The 6,356-nt window shown below is 52.5% G+C and overlaps 1 long non-coding RNA gene across 1 annotated transcript in view; it reads left to right on the top strand.

Annotated features, from left to right (window-relative positions):
- Positions 1-5,983, top strand: part of LOC124235691 (uncharacterized) — a 15,183-nt gene extending 9,200 nt beyond the window's left edge. The window contains exons 2-3 of the long non-coding RNA XR_006887547.1: positions 3,171-3,377; positions 4,001-5,983. This is a non-coding gene — a long non-coding RNA (uncharacterized LOC124235691). The remainder of the gene's footprint in view (positions 1-3,170; positions 3,378-4,000) is intronic.
- Positions 5,984-6,356: the final 373 nt, after the last annotated feature.

The following is a 6,356-nucleotide window of genomic DNA, read 5'->3' as shown; positions in this document are numbered from 1 at the left end:
CAGACCAGTTCTGCTGACTTGCATGCTGCCTGTGGGCTCGCTGAAGTAGGTAAGGTCCTCGGGGTCCCTTCACAATGTGTGGAGAGGGAGCGATGGACAGGTTGGAGGACCCCCCCCCCCCCCACCGACCCCAGCCCCTGCCATAGTAGGGCCTCATAAACATCAGAGGGCGCTTCAGAGGGAATCGCGTCATTGATGGCCACAGGCAGAGGCTCAGTGGTGAGAGGCTGGAGGAACCCCCCCCCCCACTCCGACCCCAGCCCCTGCCATAGTAGGGCCTCATAAACATCAGGGGGTGTTTCAGAGGGAATTGCATCATTCATGGCATGGGCAGAGGCTCAGTGGTGAGAGGCTGTCCAGCAGCCTCCTCTCCAGGCCCTGGGAAGGGTAGGCATGGCGCTTCCATTGGACAGGGTGACAGAGGGAGTGGGAATTACCCAGGTGGGGCTAGGCCACACTTATGGCAAGAAGACGCCCTGAGGACCTGAGGAAAGGCCTTAGGACACAAAGAGTCTGTTCCCCAAGGCAGTGATTCCTGACCTTAGCCAAGAGTCAGGATTAGCTGGGAAGTTTCTTAAAAATAAAGATTCTTGGGCCTCTACTTGGACTTACTGAATCAGAATCTTCTGGAGCGGAGCCTGGTGATCTACATCTTCTTAGAGCTGCCCGCTTGCTCCTGATAACCAGCCAGGATTGGAATCTGCGGCCCCACAGAGTCAGTGGTTCCATCTGCCTGATGTCAACACGGCCTATTGGAGGTGGGACTGGAGCCAGAAACTGAGAAAGACCAGTAGAAACAGGGTTACTTCAAGATTTCCACTGCCAAATCGACTTTCCTGTAGAAAACACATGAGCCCCATGGTGTGCATAGTGCCAGTGCCCAGACTGTGTCCCTCTGGCTCTGGCGTCCCCATCCCCAGTCCTGTCCCTGGCCAGGAGGAAGTGATGCCCTCTGCTGGACTGACCTCGTGTCTTTTACTAGGTCCTCAATGACCAGTCTGAGCTGTCTTGGGCTTCAGCTTCTATGATGGTCTCTAGCTCCCTAAGCCTCCTCATCTTTCATATTTAGGAAACTCAGTGGTTCCTTCTGACTTCCCATTGGCTCCACCTTCTATGAAAACAGAAGAAAACAGAAGAAGGGACTGAATTAGTTAAGGTCCTTTGGGCAGGAAATGACAGAAATCAACTTGGAATGATTTATGCAAAGAGGGCCAGAGATTTATTAATAAGACAGGACCACTCTACATCGGTGCCTAACAATTTGGTATCCTTTTTTTTTTTTTAAAGATTGGCCCTGAGCTAACATCTGTTGCCAATCTTTTTTTTTCTTCTTCTTCTTCTTCTTCTCCTTCTCCCCACAGCCCCCAGTACATAGTTGTATGTTCTACTTGTAGGTCCCTCTGGTTGTGCTGTGTGGGACGCTGCCTCAGCATGGCCTGATGAGCGGTGCTAGGTCCACGCCCAGGATCCAAAGCAGCAAAACCCTGGGCTGCAGATGCAGAGTGTGCAAACTTAACCACTCGGTCACAGGGCCAGCCCCTGATATCCTTTTAAACATAAGTTTTGAGTGTTCTTTGCATCCTCAAACTTTTTCTGTAGAAAAGCTGATCTGTGCATAGGGAGATGGCTGAGGAGTGCTCAGTCTCTGCCCTGTTGTCCAGAGCAACTTGACTTTTGGCCCCAAAGATGCACACCCAGTGGGGAAAACGAAAGCCCTGCAGTGAAGAGGACACCCTCCCCATCCCCTATAAATCCCGTACGCGTTTGGTGCGACGGTACTAAAGGAAACCCTTTGATGGAGTCTCCCCCTACTGGCCACTCAAAGTATTGCTTCCAACTATTTGTAATTCTAGACAGTTCGGGTGTCACAATATTCTCCATCTTGTTACATTTCCAGCGGTGTTTCAACACTCCTTATAGACGATATGTCTCAAGAGGAGCCTTTTATAGGAATGCAAAAATCTTTCAAGAACCCAGAGGGAGGGTGCAGTCAGACCTCAGGAAGAACTGTAACCAAGAAATCAGAAGGCATCAGGACACTTCTCTCCTCCCAGCTCTGCAACTCTGTGCATTTCTGCTTCATTCTTCTCTCTTCTTAAATATTATTCTTCTCCTTCTCTGGCGCAAACAGCAGAACATGGGCACTACTGCTCCAGCCTTCAGCTTTAGGCATCTTGTTCAGCAACCCCCAGATTCCTGGGAGGAAGAAGGTTACTGAACCAGCTCAGTGAGGGCCTCTGCCTGTCACCTCTGGGTGAGGACACCTTCTCCTGGAGTACAAATGTGTGTTCCGGGAGCCCTGCCCCAGGAACAAGGGCAGACGCTCCAAAGTGGGTCCCATCAGGGGCTCCACCCTTCACAGTACGTATGTTTTCAACCATCAGAGGGCATTAACTTTCTGATCTGTTTTAAAGGGGAAGGAAACCAGAGACAGGCCCCTACTTCAGAGAGGGTCTTGTAGGCTCTGGCTGTGACCCATGGTGTGGCCTAAAGAAGACGCAGGAGCCCTTCTCTGGTGGACGGACCTGCTCATGCACACACTCATGTTCATGCACAAACGCATGCTCGTGCACAAACTCATACTCGTGCACAAACTCGTGCTCGTGCACAAACGCATGCTCGTGCACAAACTCATGCTCATGAATAAACTCATGCTGGTGCACAAACGCATGCTCATGAACAAACTCATGCTGGTGCACAAACGCATGCTCGTGCACAAACTCACGCTGGTGCAAAAACGCATGCTCGTGCATAAACGCATGCTCGTACACAAACGCATGCTGGTGCACAAACTCATGCTCGTGCACAAACTCGTGCTCGTGCCGGAACAGGTTTCAAGTGCTCCTACATTCGAAACTTAAAGTTTGTTCACAGATGTGAAGTGGTTCACTGTGGGTCCTCCTCCTTGGCTGAGTTGATCTGCTCCAGCTCATGGGGACACCGCATCCTCTAGGGGTGCGCCTGGCCCTGGCTCTGGGAGTCGTGGACTCGCAGACTCGCTCGCCTCTGTTGCGGCCGCGATTGCCCCACCACGTTGCTAGTCAGCCGTGAACAAGGGCAGTCAGCGTCCTGACGAGTAGGGTCCTAACTGTCACACGTTTAGTGTGTGGAAGCTGGATCCCAGCAGCAAGTGACACCGCTGCCTTCCTGTTTTGTGCTTCTCCTTTCAGGCCCGCCGTTGGGAGGGGCTGCTCGGCGGGGGCCTGTGATGCGTGCTGGCGCCCGGGCCCCTGGCGGCCCTGCCCCGCGGCCTGCGGCTCGGTCCCGGAGGGTCGACTGCATCCGCGCGCGGAGCTGCGCCCCGGTGGCCGCGAGGCGCTGCGCGCAGGGAGAGAAGCCCGCGTCCCGGCGGCGCTGCCTCGGGCCCCCCTGTGACAGTACGTACCCCTCGCGGGGACCACGGCCGCCCGCAGCCCGTCCCGCCAGCCCCGCGCGCCCGAGGGCCGTTCGGAACGGACGCGCTGGCCGGGCCGCCAGATTAGCCGCCTGGATGCGGGCGCAGCCCAGTGTTCCTTAGAGGAGAGACAGGCGGATTCGAGGGGTGTCCGCGCCCCGGGTTGTGCCTCCGCACGGCCTCCCACCTGCCTGGGAGCCTCCTCCGCCGGGCCTAGGGGTCCGAGGGTGGGACTGCGTAGGGGCGAAGGTCCTGAGTTGGGTGTCAGATTTCATCATAAACGCATTTCTCTAGGGAGCAGGCCCCCAGCTTTCTTAAGCTTTCCAGGGGTCCTGACCCTCCCGAAGCTGACACCGCTACCCCAGCACCTGCAGGAGCGGCCTGGCCCGAGGCCGTGGGGTCCCGGGGAAGGCAGAGGCGTCGCCAGCCGAGAAGGGAGTCGGCGCCCTCTGGCTGGGGCGCAAGGCCGTGGCCCTGCTCAGGTTTCCTCGCTTCACCCTGTGACCTCAGGTTACGCTCGTCAGGAAGTCACAGGGTTCTTTCAGCTAGGTCTCTGATGACCTGTGTGATGAGTGGAGATATATGTTGTTATTTTATTTTCTGCAGGAGACTGCACAGACGCCACACACCGCTGCATGTTTGTGAAGCATCTCAATTTGTGTTCGCTAGGCGTCTACAGACGGAGGTGCTGCCGGTCATGTCAAGAAGGATAAACCTTTGGAGGGGTCCTGATGCTGCTGTGAAGATAAAAGAAAAATGTAAAAGCTCTTTTCCCCATGCACAGAAACGTGCATTTCTTCCAAACTCTAGATTCTGCGATGGGAGGTGGATGCAACATCACCAGCGTTCAGCTCTTGCAGCGTCATTTTCCCGCGGCCGGCTGTTAATTCCGACTCTTTCCATGATGTGCTCGAGGACTAACAAAAATGCCGCGGCGCGTGGGCCCTCACCACGTCCTTGTGATGGGGAAGCACGAGGGGGCCAGTGCCTTGTCAAGTGCTGCTGCTTCCTGTGCTTAGTAGCCTCCTACAGAGAGGGCGTCCTGAAGACCTGGGGACACACAGCAGCTGACTTCCCCCCTCAAGGTTTAGGGTTTCGACAGGCTCACGAGGCATCTACGCTTCAGAAGCTCCAGCCAGTAGTTGTGACGGTGTTGGATCCTTGAGTTCCGTCTGTGAAAGAGACAGTCACTCTGGACAGGCTTGTGACACTGACTGGTCCAGGGACGTGGCGGGTGGCGCCTGTCCTTGCTCTGAGGGAACCCATGGGAGAAAACGCAGAGTAGATGTTGCTGCCATTTTCACAACTACGGAAATCGATCTGTGACCAAAGGAGGCGCCCTGGAAACCACAGGAGAGGGAAAGTTAACCTTTTCTACTGATTTTGGAGTCTATTCAAAGCTTTCTTTTAAGAGCTGTGAATGAAAAGTTTTTGTAAGCACTATTCTCTTGCACACAAACACAAAATCAAAGCCCTGTTAGACCTAATTTATGCATAAAATAGTATTCCTAAGGATTTTTATTTTGGAAAAATTATAAGAAAGTAATCTAAATATGAAACCTGATAGCTGAAAAGAATTGTTTATAGTAAATAATTGTTTTGATTTGAACTGATTTTTCAGTAAATCCGAAGTGAATTAGGGTCAGGCTGGAAGTTGCAGTTAGGACTGGGGGTGAGAGTTAGGATTGGGTGACAAGTTCAGGATTAGGATTCGGTTAGTGAGAACGGAAGTTCAGTTAGGGTTAAGGCTGGAGTTGGCTATCGGGTTAGGGTTAGGGTTAGGGTCAGGGCCAGGTTAGGTCAGTCCAGCTGGGTGTAGATTGGGGCCAGCGCTGGTGTTACGGTCGGGGCAGAGGTTAAGTCTGGGGTGAATGTTGCTGCTGAAGCAGTCTGGGGCTCGCATTAAATCGTAAGCTCTGAGGCTGACGTGGTCATGGGCTCTTGCCCTTGCATTCTACCAGTGACAGCTTCGGACGGCACATGACCCCAACAGGTGGTCATACGTCCTCCTCCCGCGTCCCAGCGCTGGGCCGCACGCTGCCTACAGTCTGTTGGCCACAAAGTTCCCTGAAGGAGGTGGTGCTGGACCGCGTGCCCGGTCACCAGCACTGAGCAGCGCCTGCGGCTTTGGATGCGTCTGCGGACGAGCGTGCCGAGTCCCGGCCGCCCTCCGAGCCCCAGGTCTCCTGTTCTGACTCCAGCCTCGCTGACACTGGGGTGAGCACTACTGTACGCAGAGGGTCTGGTGTCTGGGCGGGCGGGGACGTGAAGGGCACACACCAGCCCGTGGGTGTGAGTCATCAGTCACACTTGGTTGGTGAGGTTTGTAAATTAAAAGAAAGATCATTTGTAAAATACTCTTTGTATATATTTATTATATGACTTAAAGGTGCAATATTTTATTTTGTACAGTATGTAATAAAGACATGGGACATATATTTTTCTTATTAACAAAATTTCTTATTAAATTGCTTCACCTTTGTATTTAAAGTTAAAACTTGCTGTTTTTCATTTGCTATTGTACTTTTTCTTGTTATTATTCAAATGACATTCCTGTGTACTGTATTTTACTACTATTTCTGTAACATAAGAGTTAATGTTTCTCTTTCATGATCCTTAAGTAATTCAGAAATAAATTTACTTTGATTATTCAGCGGCATCCTTGTGAATGTGGGTGGCTTCTTTGTTTGATGTTGGTGGCCTTGGGTATTGTCACCTTGGCTGCCTCCTTAGAGTCTCCAGGGTCATTTACTGAAGACAAAAGTCAATCATCTTACAGTAACTTGTGAGACGATGTCAACCTCATGAGGCCGAGCCACACGGGAGGTGAGCAACTGGACACTCAGCTCTCTCAAAAGCGTGCTTTCTTCTCTCTTCCTCTTCCTTCCTGCCTTCCTGCCTTCCTTCCTTCTTTCCTGCTTGCCTTTCTCTCTGTCTTTCTCTTTCTCTTTTTTTTTTTTTT

Source organism: Equus quagga, chromosome 2 (genome assembly GCF_021613505.1).
Source record: "Equus quagga isolate Etosha38 chromosome 2, UCLA_HA_Equagga_1.0, whole genome shotgun sequence".
Lineage (NCBI taxonomy): Eukaryota > Metazoa > Chordata > Mammalia > Perissodactyla > Equidae > Equus > Equus quagga.
This window is presented reverse-complemented; position numbering and strand designations above follow the sequence as displayed.